The following is a 20443-nucleotide window of genomic DNA, read 5'->3' as shown; positions in this document are numbered from 1 at the left end:
GCCAGGTTTAGTGGTATGGTCCTTATGGAATCTTGTAGTTCTTAATTGCTTTTTTCTTACTTTTGTCCCTTAAATTCATACAACTGCATTCTTGATAGGACTGCAATTTTTGAATCTTGGGTTGGCCTCTGATGCATACTGGAATGCCAAGCAGATTAGCACCTTTCTTTTGTTAAACAAGTTGTGGTTACACTTGTCCTTTTGAATCTTGATGCATGCTGGAATCTTGTGTGCTTGCCTTGCGGTGGTTGTTCATTTTTTAATATCTTGATAGACTGATCAGTGATAGTTCAAGCTGACTTGTTACTTTTGTATTTTGTAATGCTCGAAACTTTTGACACTAATTTGGGATGTTAACTGATTGGCGGTGGTTCAAGCCTATTTTGATATCTTGTTAACTTTTATTTGTGAGGATGTTAACTGATATTATCTGTAATTTGGGATGAATTTGAAAAGGCAAACCTGTTTCATTATATACACTTGTTAGTCATGGTTTATATTCGAAGTCTGGAAATCTGGAATTCTAGTTTATATTGGAAAGGCAAACCTGTTAACATGAATCTGGAAGTTTGGATTCGAGAAAATAGGAACTCAATCTCGAGTAGCTTAGGCTTGATATTTACTCGAACTCAAACGAGTCGAGCTCAAGTTTAGTTTTCATTTTATCGAGTCGATGTGGCGACCCCACTTCCCCTTGAGGCGAACCAAAGGGTTGGCGGGCCGTCTGCCCAGCTCTCGCCAGGACTCACGCGAGCAATCTAACCCGAATCCTTTCGAAGAATAACCTAATATATTACAAAACAATTTTTCCCGAATAGGATCATCCTTAAAGCCACATTAACTTCAGAGATAGCAGTGATAAAATAACCAGTCGATGCTCTTAAACGTCCTACGTGCTACGTACCAAAGTATAAAGTCGCACCAATCCGGATAGATACATACATAAATCCCAAATACAAACTTACAAACCAAGTAATCGAATTAGGGTTTACACATTTTCCAGCTTCAAGTGGCAATCCAAAAAGAAAAGTACATTATCCCAAATAACACATTACAGCCCACAGAATAAGTTATAGTAGTCAAATACAATCCATAAGGAAAACATAAGTAAGCATCCAGCTTTCAGTTTCCAGGACCTGTTAAGGAAAACAATAAACGTGGGGTGAGCTAAAGCTCAGTGGTGCCCCAAAACATGCAATCACATAAATCAAACAACGGATAACAATTTAAACAAATTTAATCAATTAAGAAAGCGTATAACCGTACAAGATAGGATACAGGGGCTCTCGGGAGCCATTCTCCTCGCTTGATCAGATACCCTCGTAGTTGACCCTCCGTCAACTTTCACTACTTATAGTCCATGTAGATCCACTTATTTTAATCCTAACCCGTCACCGTTCATACCTCTGCTTCGGGCCCGAACTTCGTCTACCGACGCAGTATACTCGAGATATACCCGTATAAAATTTGTCGAGGGATTCACCCAATGACGTGATTGCAATCAAACTCATGCGTCGAGGAATTCACCCAATGACGTTATTGCAATCAGATTCATGCGTCGAGGGATTCACCCAATGACTTATTGTAGTTAGATTCAAGCGTCGAGGGATTCACCCAACGACGTAACTACATTTAGATTTATGGTAGTTAGATTCATGCGTCGAGGAATTCACCCAACGACGTAACTACATTTAGGTTCATAAAAAAAAAATGATTCACACAAGCCACCACTCGAACGGCTAGTGCGATAAAGTACACATTGCTCACTTCGATGGATCAAAAACCATTTAACCCATTTTGACAGTTATCACATAGCAAGTTGATAAAGCACTTAACCACATAGGCATAAAACAAGCAGGGACACTCACCAAGAGTGGAGGTCAGATATCAAGTTGGAATCGAATTCCGCGTCCTCGCAATACCCTAGAAAACCAGGTTTTAAAACTATAAGTGTTGTTATACGGGTTCTTGGTTTATAAATACAAGGTTATCTGGTACATAACTAGTTTATCTACTCCAAATAAATCAACAATTTCCCTAGAGTTAAACTGATGAAAGTGATGAAATACTTCGTAGGATTTCTTTCTTTCTAGAGGTGCAAACCAGAACCAATTTGCTTTGAATAAGATTTCTTGCCAAACAAGTTTTCTGCGCCGTTTATTTAAAATTATTAAAATCAAGTTTGACCTTTAAAGTACAAATATAACACTTTCAATTTCTATTCAAGTTTCAGGTTTATAACTATAAAGGTTTATCGAGTATATAAATAGTTTATCGTTTCGAAGTAAATTCAAAGATTTACTTAGGTTGAAACTTGGCAAAAGTAGTAAAAATGTTTCTTGTAGTTTTCCCTATAAAAGGTAATTAGTATTATTTTCTTGAGATAAATCGACAAACCACTTAATATCAAAACTAGAAAGATACTTCGAATGATTTCTTTTAAGCTATGGTTCTTGTAAAAATTGTCACTAAAAACTATTTTATCTCAAATAAAGTTTCTTGCTGAGCAAGTTTCTACATTTTTAATTAAAGCTATTAAAACTCTTATTTTGGAACTTTTCCTACCGACAACTATCCAAGGCAAATCTTCAAGAAAGAAAAGGAATTAAAATAAGACTTGGGGTTTTCAAAAGCTAGAGAAATTATTTTCTATAACTATTAAGGCTAGTTTAAGCTAAAGGAAAATTTATCGAGTTGGAAAGTTTTAGGCAAAACACTAGATATTGAGTTTTATAATCTAATACTAGCTGGAAAAATATTTTTGATTAATTTGATCACAGTTACTCGAGTTCGCAAGGTCGAAACGACTTTCACAGTTTTGATTCCATTTCGCAATCATATTATGGATCAAATATGGCAAAATCACATAGCAAATCACTAGGGTTTCGTCAATCATTAGCCCTAGATTTCAACAATTGCATTTTTGATAAAAATAAAATTGAACGACCAAGGCTTCATCAATCATTAGCACTTAGTTTCAGCAAGCCCATCATAAGCAAATAAAAAATAAAAGTAAGGCCTCCAAGACATTCCAGCAATTAACTTTCATCATCCAGTAGTACTTATAAAGTCATTCAAATGGCCAAGGCTTCATCAATCATTAGCTCTTGACAACCAATACACACTTTCAAATGCCAATTCATTCAAAACAAGAACAAAAACTACAACCAACTTGAGATCCAAATGATTCCAAGAATCTAAAATATCCATTAAACTTTCCACTTTTATTTGCTAGAATCACTATACATATAGATTATAATCTGTCCAAACCAAGCTAAAGTAAATAATACACAAATCCAGCAAATAAACTCACCAAAAGTCCCAACCAGTTCGGTCATGCTGGAAAAATATTTTCCTTCAAAAATTGCTTTAGTTCATGTTCCACAAATCAAACAGTTATGAAAATTATACTGTTGTAGAATAGATTTTTAATACTATCACATCCCAGAAGACACTTTTCAGAGATTCAAATCACAAATGGGCCAAATATTCTATCCAAGTCAAGAATTCAGTTTCCTGAGGAAACAGGACATTCAAACAGGACAGCCTACTTTGAGGAATCACGGACAGCAGTACACATGGAGGAAAAATATGAAATTTTTACAAAACAAAGGCCCATGACTCTAGTTTCAAATGCCACTGACGGCACCTCAATCGGATTTTCCTACACCAAGATATAAGCATTTTACTGAGACTGGTCAGAGAAATCCGAAAATCTGGAAACTCATTTTTCACTTGTGAAAAACTCCTTTTCCTCTTTTAAAACCATAATACTCTTATTCAAATCATCATACATTTAAGTATGATATTCATACCAGCATATACCAAAGCAAATAACGCTTAATTCCAATAAATTATTCCACCAAAAAGTCCCCATAAATCTGTCATCAGCTAAGATAAAATTTGCCAGCAATTGATAGTTTATTTATATAGCTTTTGTTCCTAGTTTTCTTCAATTCTTACCTCAGCTCAACATGCAACAGGTGATTAGCAAGCCTCAAGCAAATCTTAAACAGCCAATACGAAAATCTGAATTGAAATTCGAAAACAAAACTAATTAAATGCTCACTTCCTTCTCTCGACCAAGCTGGAATATTTTGCAGCAGAAAATTTCCCTCGGTTTCAATCCACAATTCAACTTTTCCTCAGATTTTCCTCCATTAAACTTCACTTAATACTTAAAGCTAATAATCTATATGTAATTTATAACAAAATTTTCCATTTGACAGCAATTACAAATGCAAACAAACATGAAGTCTCTCGGCTATTCCAGAAAATTTCCAGCAGCTAAGTTAGACGCAAATCTGGAGTTTCTTCAGCTAAAACCTTGTATTAGGTACTCAAAACCAACATGCATGACTAATTAGTGGAATTACTATCAGCTCTGGTTTAAATCAAGTTCGGACAGCAACTACTATCATCCACAATTCCAGAATTTTGTTCAACCATTCTCGGATGCTCTTGCATGCAGCAAATTCTTTTGTTACATCCTTATTTCTTGCTTAGCCGACTGATTAACCTCATGCAAGACTTAATCATCTGATTTTTACTTAGCTAATTACATTTATGAGCTCAGATTGTTCAAATAAGCAGATTAAGGACTGCATTTTCTGAACAGGCTCTCGGCAAAACCATCTCCGTTAAAATCAGATTTCTTATTCTTTGATTTTATCGTCCAAGTGCTTAACCATCACATGCAAGCTCTTAAACAACTCATTTATCTCTAATTAGCTAGTCTAGGACCAGAGTTTACCTCAGCTTAAGGTTTAGCTCACACGACAATCAGCTGCAAAATTTTCTTCCTCTCGGCTATCCAGAAATTGCAGCCCGCAAATCTTCCTCCCCTTTGCTCAAACTTGCGGCTGGATTGGATGAAGTTTGGCTCTCAGATCTCTCCATCAACTCACGGACAAACCAGAAAAATACTTCAGCTCGCGGTTTTCCTCCTTTTCTTTTCTTGTCGATGATACCGAAGCTACGTCCCTCTCACTCTCCTTTCCTTCGATGGTCACGAGGTGGGGTGAAGTGAAGATGATTCGTGGGTGGAGGAGGTTGAGTTGTGCAGAGGAAATGAGATTTGGTGAAGAGTGGTATCTCGGTATCAAGAAAGAAATGGTTTGCGGTTTTGTTTGTGCAGAGAAGGAAAGGAAGTTGCGGTTTGTGTTTGTGATATGAAATGTGAATTAGAGTGAATGGTTTTGTGGTTTTAGCCGTGAGATAGAAAGGATGGTATTGTGGTGCCGCGGTTTATGAGAATGGTTTGCGTGTAGAAATGGGTTGCGTACAAAATTGGTAATAGCTGCGTGATTTGATTTGCGGTCAGAGGTTCCGTTTGGTTTGCATGGAAAGGTAAGGTAGGGTTATTTTAGTCTTTTCACTTTGCTCCCCAATCTCAACTTAATTTCTCAATTCCGACTTAATTCTAAAAATTATCCCCAAGTGCGATTTGAACGCCTAATTATACCCTAATATACCTAAACCATTTTTTTATCGAATAATTATCGATTAAACTTGAATATTAAGGTTCCTAGTAATTCTTATATTATTTAGCGATTAAATTAATTATTAGAATTTCCAATTATTATTTCTCAAGAAATAGGGTTAGTCTAACTCGAAATTTATTGATTTAGTAATATAAAGTCAAGTGAAATAATAATTAAATCCAAGGTGTCAATTTGCACATAAAAGTATTTTTACGCACTTATTGCGAAAACAAAGAAAGATAAGGATATATTTATCGAATTTTCACGCATTAAGTATGTTTAGTATATTAGAATCATATTTATCTAAAATTCATTGGTTTTCATCTTAACGCGGAAATTCCTATTAACATTTAACATTATTAACGATTAAAACTAGTTATCGGAAATCAAAGAATTTATTTTAAAGTAATAGAATTAATCTAACTCAAGAAATATTAATTTAGTATAGCAAAACCGAATAATTTAATATTGGCACAATTATATTATTTATTACATAGAAATTATCTTTACACTTTTATTTCAAAACAATTAGTTACAATACTAGAATTCAAAGTAATTAATGATTAGATCAATGAAATAGTTTACCATCGAAATATGAAGTTAATGTAACAAAACTAAGAAGTTTAGTAGTTTAGCACAATTCTTTTATTTTGCACATAACGTTTAATTCTACATACTTATTTAAAAACAATTGGACTTCGTGCTAAAATTTATTAAAGAATTAAAATGCAAATAAAGTATGCACTGATATTTATATGTCTATTTTCAGGGTTCTCACAGTCGAGCTCGAGCTCAAATTTATATACTCGTTCGAGCTCGAGTAATACTGATTGAGATCGAATTCGAGCTCGAGTATGGTGTTACTCGAGCTCGACTTGACTCAATAGCAGCAGCCCTAGTATCAACTCAACCACTCGAGAACACTGAGAAAGTGAGTTTTCATCCAAGTCTTTCTCATTTTTTCATTTATATTCCCAATTGTTGGAACTTTTTCTCTTCATCTATGCTACTGTATGTTAAGAAAATTCTAATTGAAGGAAATTGTATAATGACAAGCCTGGCAGCTATGGATCATAGAAAGCGCCCCTTTTCGGCTTATAAATGGGCTTAGACCGGGTTGACTGGATTTTAATATCTGATGCCCATTTTCTTACTAATTTTTTTATTGTTTATTTTGACTGCTAATCTGATTGATATTTGTCGTTTTGTTCGGTTTCGCTGCTGCCCATATTCGGATTTGATTGAACACTATTGTGCTGCGCAAAGATTTTCTCTTTTCAATTTTTTTCTTTCAAAATAATATATATATATATATATATATATTTTTTTTTTATGTTTGAGAAGAATCGAACTCGGATCTCTCACTTACATTCCCTCCTTCAAATTACCCAAGCAATCACTCCTCCCTTCAAAATAACAGATTGCTAATCTAATAGCATAAAATTGCAGATGATGTTAAATTGGACAAACTAAGAAAAGAACAAACAATGTTTCAAGGCTAGAAACGAAGGACTACAAGATACAACAGCAATTCTATTAACACAAACTATTTAGATATTTACTCAATTGCCAATGTGAGAATCCACAGATCCTTGTACAGACTATCATCAAATCCTTCAATTTCTTCTTTTTGTGTTAGAGTAGATTTGACAAATACTTTGCATACAATTTCGCTACTAATTCTTTCTAATCATAGAAGTCTTCCATATTGGCCTATTCATGATTAGAGCCACCATGTTTTCTTTAATAATAATAATCCACATAATTTTCAAACATTAAATCATGCCTTTCCTTTTTCAAATAATTTTCACCTCAAAAATTTCTAATAAATTCATCCATCCCACAAAAAATTTCATTCACTTCTTCATCAAAATCAGAACTTTCACCAAGATATTCTTTTCCATCAATCATCCCAAATAAAACATGTAAATTAAAATCTTCAACCACATAAATATTTCACAAATTTCTCCATCATCAACAAACGTATATCTTTTCTGTGTCAAACGATTTTTGATTTATGATTAGACTCGTATGAAAACTCCATCAAAATATAAAAGAGCTAGGCTCAACCAAAATAACTAAAGTGATTGAGAATCAATAAAGAATCTTTTATAAAATTCTCTAGCCATGGATTTCTGCATAAGTTTGAAAAACAATTTTGCCTATTTTTCTTATCTTCTTTTGTTAAACCATTACGAAATTTATTTTGTAAATATGGTCTAAGATACACCTTTCTAGATATTTCTCCATTATTGCAGCCGATTCTAGTCTTTCTTTATCAGTACTCATTTTGTGCAAAATTTTAAACTTTTCACTATTGACAAATTCTTTATCCATTGTTGCAACGTGAAAATAATTTACGGACCAGCACAATCAATTTTTTCTTCACTGTTTGAATTTCTTCCCTTTCTTAGCCTCCTTGGCTTACACCTCAATTATTCTGTAGGATATACCTCAATCAACAATGTAGTACGACCTTTTTCCCAATCATTGTACAACTCAATTATTCAATAGAATTTTTAATCACTATCAACACCAGCAATCTTGACAGTGTCATTTTTTTATAGACCTCAATCCAATTAGAATCAATTTTCCTTAATTGTCAACAAATAAGCATCTCAAGATCAACTCTCATGGTCCAATTTTTCAATCTTTGAATAATCTACTACAAACTCAACACCTCGGGCATTCCATGATCAATTTCTTGAGTTTAAAACTCTGATACCACTTATTAGCGCAAAAAAAAAATACAACAAAAGATATAAAATTTGATAAAATCAGAAATCAGAAAACAAAATCTGACAGAATTAGAAATCAATGAACAACTTTCGGAGGTCAGAAACGAATGAACAAGAAGGTATAGGAGCAATTTTGTTAACACAAACTATTTGGATTTTTGCTCAATTACAAACGCGATAATCCACGTCCTTATATAGACCAACTAATCAAATTCTAAGCAAGCTTTATTTATAAAACTTAAAACCACTTCCTATTCTAATTAAGTTACCAATTAACAAATCTACTTCTAAAACTACTGGACTTCTAAATAGTTTGGTTTAATTATTCTGACATAATTTACTGCTAATTGTAATTTATCCATTTGAAAATACATTACATTTTGAATTGCATGCTCAAACTTTCTCTATTTTCCCACCAAAAAATGGAGAAAAAAACCGCTAATAACTTTAAAAAATATAATTGTTGTAAAAGGTATTTGTTGAGAATTTGTCGTCATTGTAAATTTCAAAGTCATAAGGCCCTCAGCTGAATGCATCTCTAGTTTCTAATCATTTGTTCATCAAAATATCTATGATGGATTAACTCAATATGCATCAAAATCTTATAGTCAGTCAACAGTTCAGACGAAATCTCTGCAACTTTTGATTATGCATGCTTTAAGACTAATTATGAGAAAAACAAATCTTACAATATTTATCACTACATGCCCCACCACTCGCGCCCCAAAAAAAGGTGTCTTACCGGCAATGTACTAATTATGAGAAATGTACTAATGTACATTTCGAAACATAAGTTGTGGGCTTATATCTTTTTATAGGACAATTGTGTCATGCAAGTAAACCACTATTAGATACAGCATATCCAAAATTTCAAAAAGCTGAAAAATGGAAAATATTCTTTCTTGACATTTTGCCTCCATATTACTTGTAACTTTTTTTTACCCCTTTCGACAATTACTTAAAAACACTCTTGCAGGATAAAGAAATCAAAAGTTGCAAAAATACTGAGACTTGGATGATTCAAAGAAGATTCCAAAAGGCACAAGAAATAACACAGATATAAAAAAAAATGATCTCAATTGGTAGAGGTGTCCGACTTACCGGCCTTCTTACTTTATGCATCCCCCTGATGCTTCAATTTATTAAGCAATTAGTGGAGAATATTCATCTTATGAACTAAAATGCAATTTCATATAACAGGTTCTGCAGATTCATCACAAGAATAGCTAATATTCAAAATAAAAACAAGGTACAGTACAATGCATGTAAACTATATTGAAAAGCATTAACAACACTGAAGAAGGAACAACTTGGGCTAAGGGCATGTTTAATGTCACTTTGATCAGCCAATAGTTGCATTGCTGAAAGATCAAAATTGACAAGCTGATCATGTAAATTTGTCACTCTTTGTGCCAGAGAGAGGAAAAGTCAACTGATCAATACCCTCAGAATTGATATCTGTTGCGGAGTTTCTAAAAATAATATGTGGAATCTCAAGGTTGCTGATTCATCAATACATGGTGTTACCTATTTATCACTGCATGGTGCCATTGATTTACGGGTGTACTCTCATGCAGGTATTGCTTATAGATTTGGTCATAGTCCATTAAAAGATGGAGCAGTCCTAATGGCCGATGGCAAGCCACATACTTGGCTTAGATTACGATCATCAGAATGTGAATAGTGAGCAACTCATTGATGCATTGAAGATGCGCAGCCTATTATTGATAAGGCTCAAGCGCTTGCATTGGCACTTAAATAGATGACGCACGTAGCTCAACCAGAAAGTTATTAAAAGCAAGCTATGATAGAAATGCTCGTTGATCAGCGTCATCGGCACAAGAAGAAACCAATTGGAGTAAGAATCCCAAGTTACCAAATCGGTACCAAACACAACAAAAGAGTTGAAGCTAAACTTGGGAGGCAGTAATTCACCGATGGGGGTTATATGCCTAGAAGACAGAAGTCGATGAAGTTGGTTAATACATCATATGGTCTGTTATGTGTGGCTTTGTCCCACATCACTTTTTGTACGAGGGAGCCTTTCCCCTAATTGGTATAAGTAGATTGGGTCTGTAATGGGATTAAATACACCAGATCAAAAGAATTTTAGTGGACTATTTGGGCCTTTAGGTCATTAAACATTTTGTTTAGAAAAAAAAATATTTTGGGCTATCTTGTATTTTAAGTATTAGGTGTTTTGGCGTTAGGAACACTTTCTTAAAACATTTTTGTACTCTTTTTTTCATAGTGGAATTTTGACTCCTTTTCCGTTCGTCGATGTAGGTCAATTTGACTGAATTATATAAATTTCTGTATTTCTTTTTTATTTATTTTTACTTTGTTATTTGTCTTTTAGAATTGCCAAAAACCCCATTAGTCAATTTTTTTGAAACCAGACCTAAAAATTAGTATCAGAATTTCTTCAAAGATTTTGGATTTTGTGGCAACAATGATAATAACAATGACTGTTGTCGAGAAATTCAACAAGAATGTCAATTTCGAAATGTGGCAGCTCAAGATGGAGGCCATTTTGGTTCAAGATAGTGTTGATTTAGCGATATAGAAAGTTGAGAAAAAGTTAGAGAATATAACAAAAGTAAATTTTATTGAAATGGATAAAAAGGCAAGATCCATATTATCTTAAATTTTTCTAACGAGGTTTCGAGGTAGGTAGCCACTGAAATTTTGGCTAAGGTCATTTGGGACAAGTTTAAAACTTCGTACATAGAAAAGATAATTGAGAATGGGTTTTATTTAAAGCAAAGTCTGAATATGCTTTGGACGGCTAAAGATACATCCATACTCTCACATATTGATAAATTTGATTTCATTATTATGAGTTTAGAGAATATAGATTCGAAAATTGATGATGAGTATCAGATCCTATTACTTTTGTGTTCTCTTCCCCAATTCTTTAAATATTTTCACAATACTATGATTTATGGAAAATAAACAACATTGTATCAAAAAATTAAATCTGCATTAAAATCTAAGAAGTAGATAGACAGGGATATTACCGAAAAAATCAATAGAGGTCAAGCGGAAGGCCTGGTTGCTAATGACAGAATTGATAAAAGGGAATTTGACAATAATAAGTCTAAATCTAGATCTAAATCTAGACATAAAAATTTGGAGTGCAATTATTATTACAAAATGGAGCACATTAAGACAAATTATTTTAAATTGAAAAATAGATTAAAGCAAAAGGGAAACCTAGTGAGAAAATTATTGAGACTGCCGAAACTCATGTTGCAAGTCTGGTAGTTTGTATATATGTTTTGCAGAAAACTACTATCACAAGTTCAATTGCAATTTTGTCATCATCTTCATCTAATTCTAACATTACCAAATTATGGCACTTTCATTGATGATTATTCAAGAAAAATTTGGATTTACTTTCTTAAACATAAGAATGATATTTACCTCACTTTCAAACAATGAAAAGTTTTGATTGAGAAATAAACAGGTAGACAGATTAAGCGGTTTAGAATAGATAATGGCATAAAATTTTGTAAAGGCAAATGTTATGAATTTTGTAAGAATGAAGGAATTGTTTAGCATCGCACCATTAGGATGACGCCTCAATAAAATGGCATGACCAAACGTATGAATAGAATGCTCTTAGAGAGAGTAAGGTGTACGATCTCTAATGTAGGGTTGACAAAGGACTTTTGGGTAGAGGCGATCTCTATATCTTGTTATATAGTTAACTGTACTCCTTCTACAACTCTTGATTTCAAAACTTCTATGTAAGTTTGGTCAGGTACTCCTACTGATTATTCTGATTAAAAATTTTTGGGTGTCCAGCATACATCATGTAAATGATGAAAAATTGGAATCTCGAACTAAAAAGTACATTTTTTTTTGTATGCTTCTGGGGTGAAAGGGTACATATTATGGTGTTCTGATCCAAATTTTTAAAATTTATGATCAGTAATGATGAATTTTTTATATTATCTTCTAAGAGGTCTTCTATTTGTTATCATGTAGACAATGGTATGCAGAAGTAGTTGAAACTTGAGATTGGTAGTTTGATCCTTCTATTCATGAAATATCAGTAGATGCACTTGACTCTACTGATGCAACCAATTTAGAAGAGCAATTTTTCATAGTCAAACACAGACCAAGGAGGGATATTCAACCACCACAAAGATATGCATATTTGATTGTGTTGTTCCGCTAAATAAAAATACAATTGTTAAATAATAAATCAACAATAGTTATAATAATTATTATAACAATTATAAAATTAACTATAATAAAATAATTAAAATAATAATATAATAATGCACAAATGTGGAGGGTTGAGGCACGGATATCTCGCTTTCGTTAAGATGATTCAAGCTTCTGCGGAAGAATCAACTCTAGTGTAGTAGAATTTTTGACTTGTCACCCCCAGAATATAACAGCCCAACCTAGTGGCGGATTTACACTGGGGGCACGGGCCCCCACTACCCCCTTAAATTTCTATGATAGTTTTTTTTTTTAGTGTAAGTAAGAGGACTTGAACCCGAGACCTCTCACTTACACTCCCTTCCCCCCCGTACCACCCAACCCAACCCAACCCTCCCCCTAAATTTTTATGATAGTTATAAAAATTTGATGTAATTTCAATTGTGCTCCTGGAGTTTTGTGTATCAATTGGTTTATAGGCCCCCACTGCCCCCCTTAAATTTCTATAATACCTATAAAAATTTAATGTAATTTCAAGTGTGCCCCCTGGAGTTTTGTATATCTATTGGTTTATATGCTTTTAAAGTTGTCTTTGATTTTACCTGTTGTTACAGCTACCGTAGAAAGGGTTTTTCAATGATAAATATAGTGAAGAATCGGTTACAAAATAGAATGGAAGACACTTGGATGAATAATTGTTTAGTTACTTATATTGAGAAAAATATATTTCATGAAGTTCAAACTGAAAAGGTTGTAAACTGTTATCAAACTATGAAAACTCATCACGAGCAATTATAAAAAGTTTAGTTTGCTTTTGAAATAAAATTATTGTTACATTAATAATTTTGAATTTATCTTTTGATGTTTTTCATGAAATATATACATTATTTGTACTTGTTGGTGAATATTTTTTTCCTTAAAAGACTAAAAAGAGAGTAGGTAAAAAATTTTAGAATTATTTTTACCCCCACTGAAAATTTTTTCTAGCTCCGTCACTGGCCCAACCACACTTACTGTCACTCTCATCAGTCTACACAACTAAGAGAGTATAGCTCCACTAACACTGATTTTTCTTACCAATCTAGGACATAGAAAATAACAAAGGAGTGGATAGTTGTTTTCCTTATGAATTGTAGCTCATAAAACATAAGGTCTTGTAGCGATTTTTTCTATCTCAACTAACTATATTTATAGGTGCAGAAAAATTAGACAAACATAACCTACACTACTAATAAGAAATCAAGTAAATGCTGAAATTATTGGCCATTCAAAACACATTGAAATTTGTATTGTAGGTTACAAAACTTATGGTAATTGAAAAGCCATAATTTCATATAATAAATCTTTAGTGAAAAAACATTCAAAGAACAATTTATTTCCTTGTAACTTACACCTTTAATTGGGAGTTTAACTATTTTATTAAAATACTCCAACAAAATTGCATATGCTTTGTCTATTACTGAAGCAACTGATGGAGTTGGTGAGCCTACTTCCTATTCAGAGGTTATTTCTTGTGATGATTATGCTAAGTGGTTGATTACGATGAATGAAGAAATTGAGTCTCTCAACCACAATGGAACTTGGGTTCTTGTAAAGCCACGTTCAGATAAGAAAATTGTTGGATGCAAATGAATTTTCAAGAAAAAGAAAGGTATTCTAGGGGTTGAAAATGTAAGGTACAAAGCATAGTTAGTTGCAAAAGGCCATAGTCAGGTACAAGGTGTTGATTTTAATGATGTATTTTCACCTATTGTTAAGCATAACTCTGTTCATATTTTGTACTTTAGTTGCCATGTATGATTTGGAGTTGGAGCAGTTTGATGTTAAGACAGTTTTCTTGCATGATGAACTTGATGAGAAAATTTATATGAAGCAACTTCAGGGATTTAAAATTGAAAGAAAGGAAGACTATATTTGTTTGCTAAAGAAATCCTTATATGGATTGAAACAATTTCCAAGACAATGGTATAAGAGATTTGATTCTTTTATATTGGATCATGGTTATTCAAAGAGCATGTATGATAGTTGTGTCTACTTCCGAAAGTTAGATGATGATTCTTTCATTTATTTGTTACTTTATGTTGATGACATGCTCATTACTGCCAAGAATTTGTTTGAAATTTACACTTTGAAGTTGCAACTAAGCAGTGAATTAGAGATGAAACATTTGGGAGCAGTTAAAAAAATTCTTGACATGGAAATCAAGAGAGATCGAGGAGTTGGAAAGTTATTCTTGATTCAAAAAAATTACCTTGAGAAAGTTTTGGGAAAGTTTGGTATGAAAGATGCTAAATCTATAACTACTCCTCTTGCTAGTCATTTTCGATCATCTGCTACTCAATTACCATAGTCAGTTGAAGAGAAAGATTATATGATATGGGTTCCTTATTCCAGTGTAGTCAGCAACATTTTGTATGCAATGATTTGTACTCAACCAAATATTGCACAAGCAGTTAGTGTTGTTAGTAGATATATGTCTTGTTTTGGAAAAGTACATTAACAAGCTATGAAATGGATTCTGAAATACTTACGAGAGATTTCAAATAGTTGTTCGGAGTTTAGGAGAAACAATAACATTTTAGTTGGTTTTGTAGATTTTGACTATGTCGGGGATCTTGACAGGAAAAGATCACTTTCAGGTTATGTATTCTATATTGGTGGTTGTGCAATTAATTGGAAAGCTACTTTATAATCTGTTGTAAGTTTATCTACTACGGAGGCAGAATACATGGTTGTGACCAAGACAATAAAAAAAGTCTTGTAGTTGAAGGGTTTTTTGACGAGTTCAGTCTACATCAAGGTATTACTACTATTTACTGTGATAGTCAAAATGCTATTCACTTGACTAAAAACCAAATATGTCATGAGAGGATGAAGAACACTGATGTGAAGTTTTACTTCATTCGAGATGCTATTGATGAGGGAAAAGTCCTTGTTAAGAAAATCAATACTGAGAAAAATCCTATTGATATGTTCACGAAACCTCTTCCAGTTTACAAGTTCAAGTAGTGCTTGGGCTTGATTGGTGTTCGTTATTGGTGATTTAGGCCCATTGGGACTTATGTAGAGAACGTTGAGTGGATTTGCTATTGTCACTGCTAGGGACACGCCATGTAGAGATTTGTTATATGTGGCTTTGGCCCAAATCACTTTTTGTACAAAGAAGTCTTTCACTTAGTTGGCTACAAATAGAATGGACCTGTGATTGGATTAAGTGCACTAAATCAAGAGAGTTTTAGTGGGCTATTTGAGTTATTAATTTTTTGTTTAGTAAAAATATTTTGGTTTCTCTTGTGTTTTATGTGTTAGATGTTTTGGGTATAGAAATACTTTTCTAAGGTATTTTTTTACTCTTTTCTTTATAGTGGAATTTTGTTCTTCCTCCGCTTGTGGACGTAAGTCAATTTGACCGAACTACATAAATTTTTGCGTTCCTATTTTATTTATTTTTGCCTTTTTATTTGTCTTTTGGAATTACCGAAAATCTCTTTATCAATTTCTTGGGACCAGACCTAACATGATCAATGGCAAGTGGCTTGGCATCATCAGTTCTCTTGCCAATTGTACAAGGTTCTGGCTGATTCAAAGGGCTATCAATAAAACGGCGGAAAAATAAATAGGAGTTGCAACAATTAGGCTATAGATACTTCAGTTCTGAAAATGTATCTACCAAAAGTGAAAACGGCCAAGAATATTGGTACTCTACCAATGCTTCTAGAGACATATTAATAGAGTGCTTGGGACGTAACTATTGGTGCAAAATCAATCGCCATTAATCGACATTAGTTTTGGATGGTACACAAAGCTGATGAGAGGATCAGGCCATCATCAGTTTGAGTTAAGACGTAATGAACTAGGTACGGTTCATGAATAAGAGCAGATTATAGAGTCAATCTAAGAGCTGATAAGGTAGCGTCCATCAATAGTAGATAATCTCGCTAGAGACTGTCGATGAAAATCTATAAGAGCCAATGAGACAAGTGGTGATTCATTGGCATATTAGCAAGCCAATGTTGTTATGGAATCTGCCAGCCAATGAAACAGCTATTGAAAGAGGTGGTTACAAGATCATGCCCCCATGCTACGGAAGTAGTGGAGCATAATAGTGGTTGATTTAGTAAAGTAGTGTGTGACTTGGCAAAGCAGTGGCTGATTTAGAAGAACAGTGGTGTGCCTAGAAGCTGGTAAAATGGAAGAGTCATCTAGAAGTAGTTACAATCAGTCAGTTGGTAGTTACCATTTCAAGAGATTCTCAACTGTAACTATTTGGATAGAAAGCCAAAGAAGGATAGAAAAAATACTTCCCAAAAATACCTCTGGTGAAAAGCTCTCCCAAAAACACTCTCAACTTTCTTGATTTTCTAGTGTAGGATTTCCAGACTTCTTATGTTCATTTCAATCCCTATATTTTAGGCTAATTCTTTAGAATTTCTCTATGTCATGTTCAAATTTTCATTCTTAGTGATGTCAATTAGCTTGGCAATCAGCTTTATGAATCTGCAATGCTTTGTTGAATATCATTTCCATCGTTCGTGTGAATCTATGTTTTTCACCCAATAATCAGTCTAGTTTACTTTCTTTCTCAAATCCGTTGGCAAGTTCAATTTCAAGAAGCTTTCAATCAACTTTCTTCATCATCAATTTTCTTATCAGCTGCTTTTGCATTAATATTGTTAGTCCTTGAGCCGATTAAGGAAGGACGAGCAACAATTTCTGATGGGTTAGACTTAGGCGCACTTTCAATCAGCTCTATTACGTTTTCAATCATCTCTCCTAGGTTTCAATCATCTTGGTCACTTTTCTTTCCATGATAGCACAGTCAGCATAACAAATCAGCCTTAATTCACTTATTGCCAAAATCTATGCAAACAACAACATCAAGGGAAACTGATGTAGGAATGGAATGTTGATTATGGCGGGTAGATGGTGAAGCTTGCTTTCTGTGACTTAATTTTTTAAGCTTACTAGCTACATTTTGATGTTTTAGATAACAAACTTAGAACTTACTAAAAGAAGAAAAATGTTCAAATCACGTAAATTGATGTGAAAAAAGACGATGACAGTGCATGTTCAGCTGCTGAGTCCGACATCGGTGGCTGTTGTCTTGGCACAGGTTTCTTGTGAAGAAGAAAGAGAAGTAAAAAGAAAGAAAACAAAACAAAGAAGAAAAAATAAAATATATAATATAAGAAAGAATAAATGTTTGTTACTTTTAAAACTCATTGCTACAAAGTTATCAAAGTCACTTTGGTTTTCATCAAAACTGATTGCTATTACCCAGTTTATTATACTCATAGTAATAGTGAGTATGGAATTCGAACCAAAGAACTCCTTAATTCGTGATTGTTTGGTTGCTTTTATTTTTTTCTTTGCCCCTGTTTATTGATTAGGAATATGTATAGGGTAAATAATGAATGTGATTGGATAGTAGATTATTTGGAATAAATATTAAAAAAATACTATAAATTTTTTTTGATATGCTATATGTGAGATAAAAGATTATTAAAAAATTTGTTGATGATATAATTAAACAAATTTGTATAAATAATCAACAATTACAATTCACCCTTAATAGCACATTACTTTAACATCACAATCCCTTCACTACAACAAAAATGACCTTTAACGGCATTAAAGGTGTCAGTATAGAAAATCTAACTTGACACTTTACCTTTCCTCACACCTCGGACAAGTGTTGTCCCTTCCAATGTGGGGATAGGCTCGTAACATTCAAAAGTGTCAGGAAAATTATGCTATTATAGTATTGCATCTGTCAATAGAAATCTCTTTTCTTGTAATCAAAAGTGTCATTACGTATTGCTTTAGAAGCTAAGCTATGCTGACACTTTTAACTGCCAGGAGTTTTTTTTTTTTTTTTTGATATAGAAGCAACCTACAGGTAATGCTCCCTGCTATACATTCCGTCAATCAGAAACCCAAAGGACTTGTAAAATTATCCCAAAGAACAAAATGCATATAGTAATCTAAAAGCAAAATTCAATGTTCAAATATAATTTGTTGAACTAAAAGTTAGTAACAACTAACGTAGCAAATCTCTAACAAGTACAAACTTGAAAGATTCTCATGTGCACAAACTTGAAAGTATCTAGCCTACATATATATGCTCCAACTACCACGACTGCAGCCAATCCAGTCATAAGCAAAAAATCTGAAATAAGAGAACATATTATCAGCCCATCGTTGCATTCTCATATAGATGTATGCTCACCTATATATTTGCTATCATGCATAAGGCATAACAGCAATAGGCATCATAGTAAGACTTACATTTAGCTTTAAAAACATATACACCAATTACAATAATTGGAGAAAATTTAAAATTGCACTTTGTCCATCACAATGTACTTTCTTAACCACATAGTTGAGCTAATCCTCACTTGATTAAAACACAGAATTGAGTGGTTGTTCTATTAACATGGGCATTTAACTCTAAACGTGCAAAAATAACAGAAGAAGAACCATGTCCCATCCTCATATTATGCCTTTAAATACCACCCTTAATGTGGAATTTAGTCACAAATCACCATATTCTAGCATTAGATTCTGACTCCTTAAAAGTTTTATTATCAGCAATATAAAGCTCAATGTTCAGAAGCACATTTATCACATCAAAAGTTTGACACACATATAAAATGCATGTAAGAAACCAAAGTGGAGGAAATCATTAAATTACCATCCGTATCATGTATCAGATTATATAGCTTATTCTGTTGATATGCGAATTAATAGATATAGAACTTTCAAGGGTAATATCAAAAGAATATCCACCTCATATTGTCGATACAATTTCCAAATTAATACCCTATCAAAATTACTACAGCTTACATATCAAATTGCAATTTCTTGTCCAAACTTACTTGAATTGTTTTACCTATAGTTGGCGAAAGAAGATTTTGGAGCACAAGAGAAAAAAATAGAAACAGGACATCTGTTACCTCCAAAAAGTCATTCCCATTAGCTGCAAAAAATGGAAGACCTGCTTCACCAGCTATAGCTTTTGCAAGAAGAGTTTTTCTAGTTCCAAGGTGGCCATGGACAGTAGCGTCATGAAGCCTAGTATTAAGCAAACCACAGCAGTCCTGGAGAATTTTGCTGCATCCCAAAAGCACCAATATTACAACCAGAGTACCTTGTCTCCGGCATCTTTTTCACTGCAGAAAAGTTACTCTGAACTGGCTTTAAAACCGTGGAACATACCTTTGAATTTTGAAGTACCAAGACTGCTTACTGAACCTGGCCAGTTCCCTCTTAACAGTGGATTTCCAATGAAGCTGAAAAGGGAAGAAAAAGGAATAAATGTCAAAGATCACCTATATTCCTTCTTGGTAAGCAAAGAAGTAGACATCACCTATATGAAGCCCAGCATACCACATACCTATCAAGTGGAAACCTTGAGAAGTTTCTGCCTACGGGGATAACCCCAGCAAAATTGTTATAAGAAACATTCATGTGGAAGAGATTTATCAGTAACTGCAGATGCTTCAAATGAAAGAAAACAAAGGCAGGATGGACTCACAATGTGGCAAGGCTTAAACAACTGGTTAGTTGACCAGAAATTTCTCCACTGAGATTATTATTATTCAGAATACTGCAACAATAACACCCAGACAACAATTTATGATGATATTTACTAAGAAATCATAACATTTTATGCACCTCACCAAAGGTTTGCATTCTACTTGACATTTTATTGAACAAGTTATGGACAACAAATCCATAACAAAATAGTCACATTCCACAAGTAGACAACCGAGATGACTAAAGCTAATGCACAAAAGGACGGTGGACTACTTGGACCAGTTAGTTACACTTATGCTTTTAGTGTTCGATGAATTGCCTCAAAAAAATTTGTTGGAGTTAATGTTTGATAAGTTATATTCTACAGAACGAAAAAAGAAAAAACATGGAAAAATAAAGAAAGAGACATTATGACATTCACACATCCAAGTATTGTGTGGATTCAACCCAAAAACGAAAGTGGTGCTTGAATTGATGCCCTTAAATCCTAAAAAAAGAAGGAGAAAA

The 20443-nt window shown here is 33.5% G+C and overlaps 1 long non-coding RNA gene across 1 annotated transcript; it reads right to left on the bottom strand.

Moving 5' to 3' along the window:
• Nucleotides 1–911: 911 nt before the first annotated feature.
• LOC113702482 (uncharacterized) lies at nucleotides 912–5165 on the bottom strand. The gene is made up of 3 exons (XR_003451141.2): nucleotides 4754–5165; nucleotides 1869–1923; nucleotides 912–1136 (listed from the first exon to the last, which is right to left on the bottom strand). It is a non-coding gene; the product is annotated as an uncharacterized lncRNA (long non-coding RNA).
• Between the last annotated feature and the right edge of the window lie 15278 nt (nucleotides 5166–20443).

This window comes from Coffea arabica, chromosome 7e (genome assembly GCF_036785885.1).
Source record: "Coffea arabica cultivar ET-39 chromosome 7e, Coffea Arabica ET-39 HiFi, whole genome shotgun sequence".
Classification (NCBI taxonomy): Eukaryota; Viridiplantae; Streptophyta; class Magnoliopsida; order Gentianales; family Rubiaceae; genus Coffea; species Coffea arabica.
The sequence above is the reverse complement of the archived record's forward strand: the minus strand, read 5'-3'. Positions and strand labels throughout refer to the sequence as shown.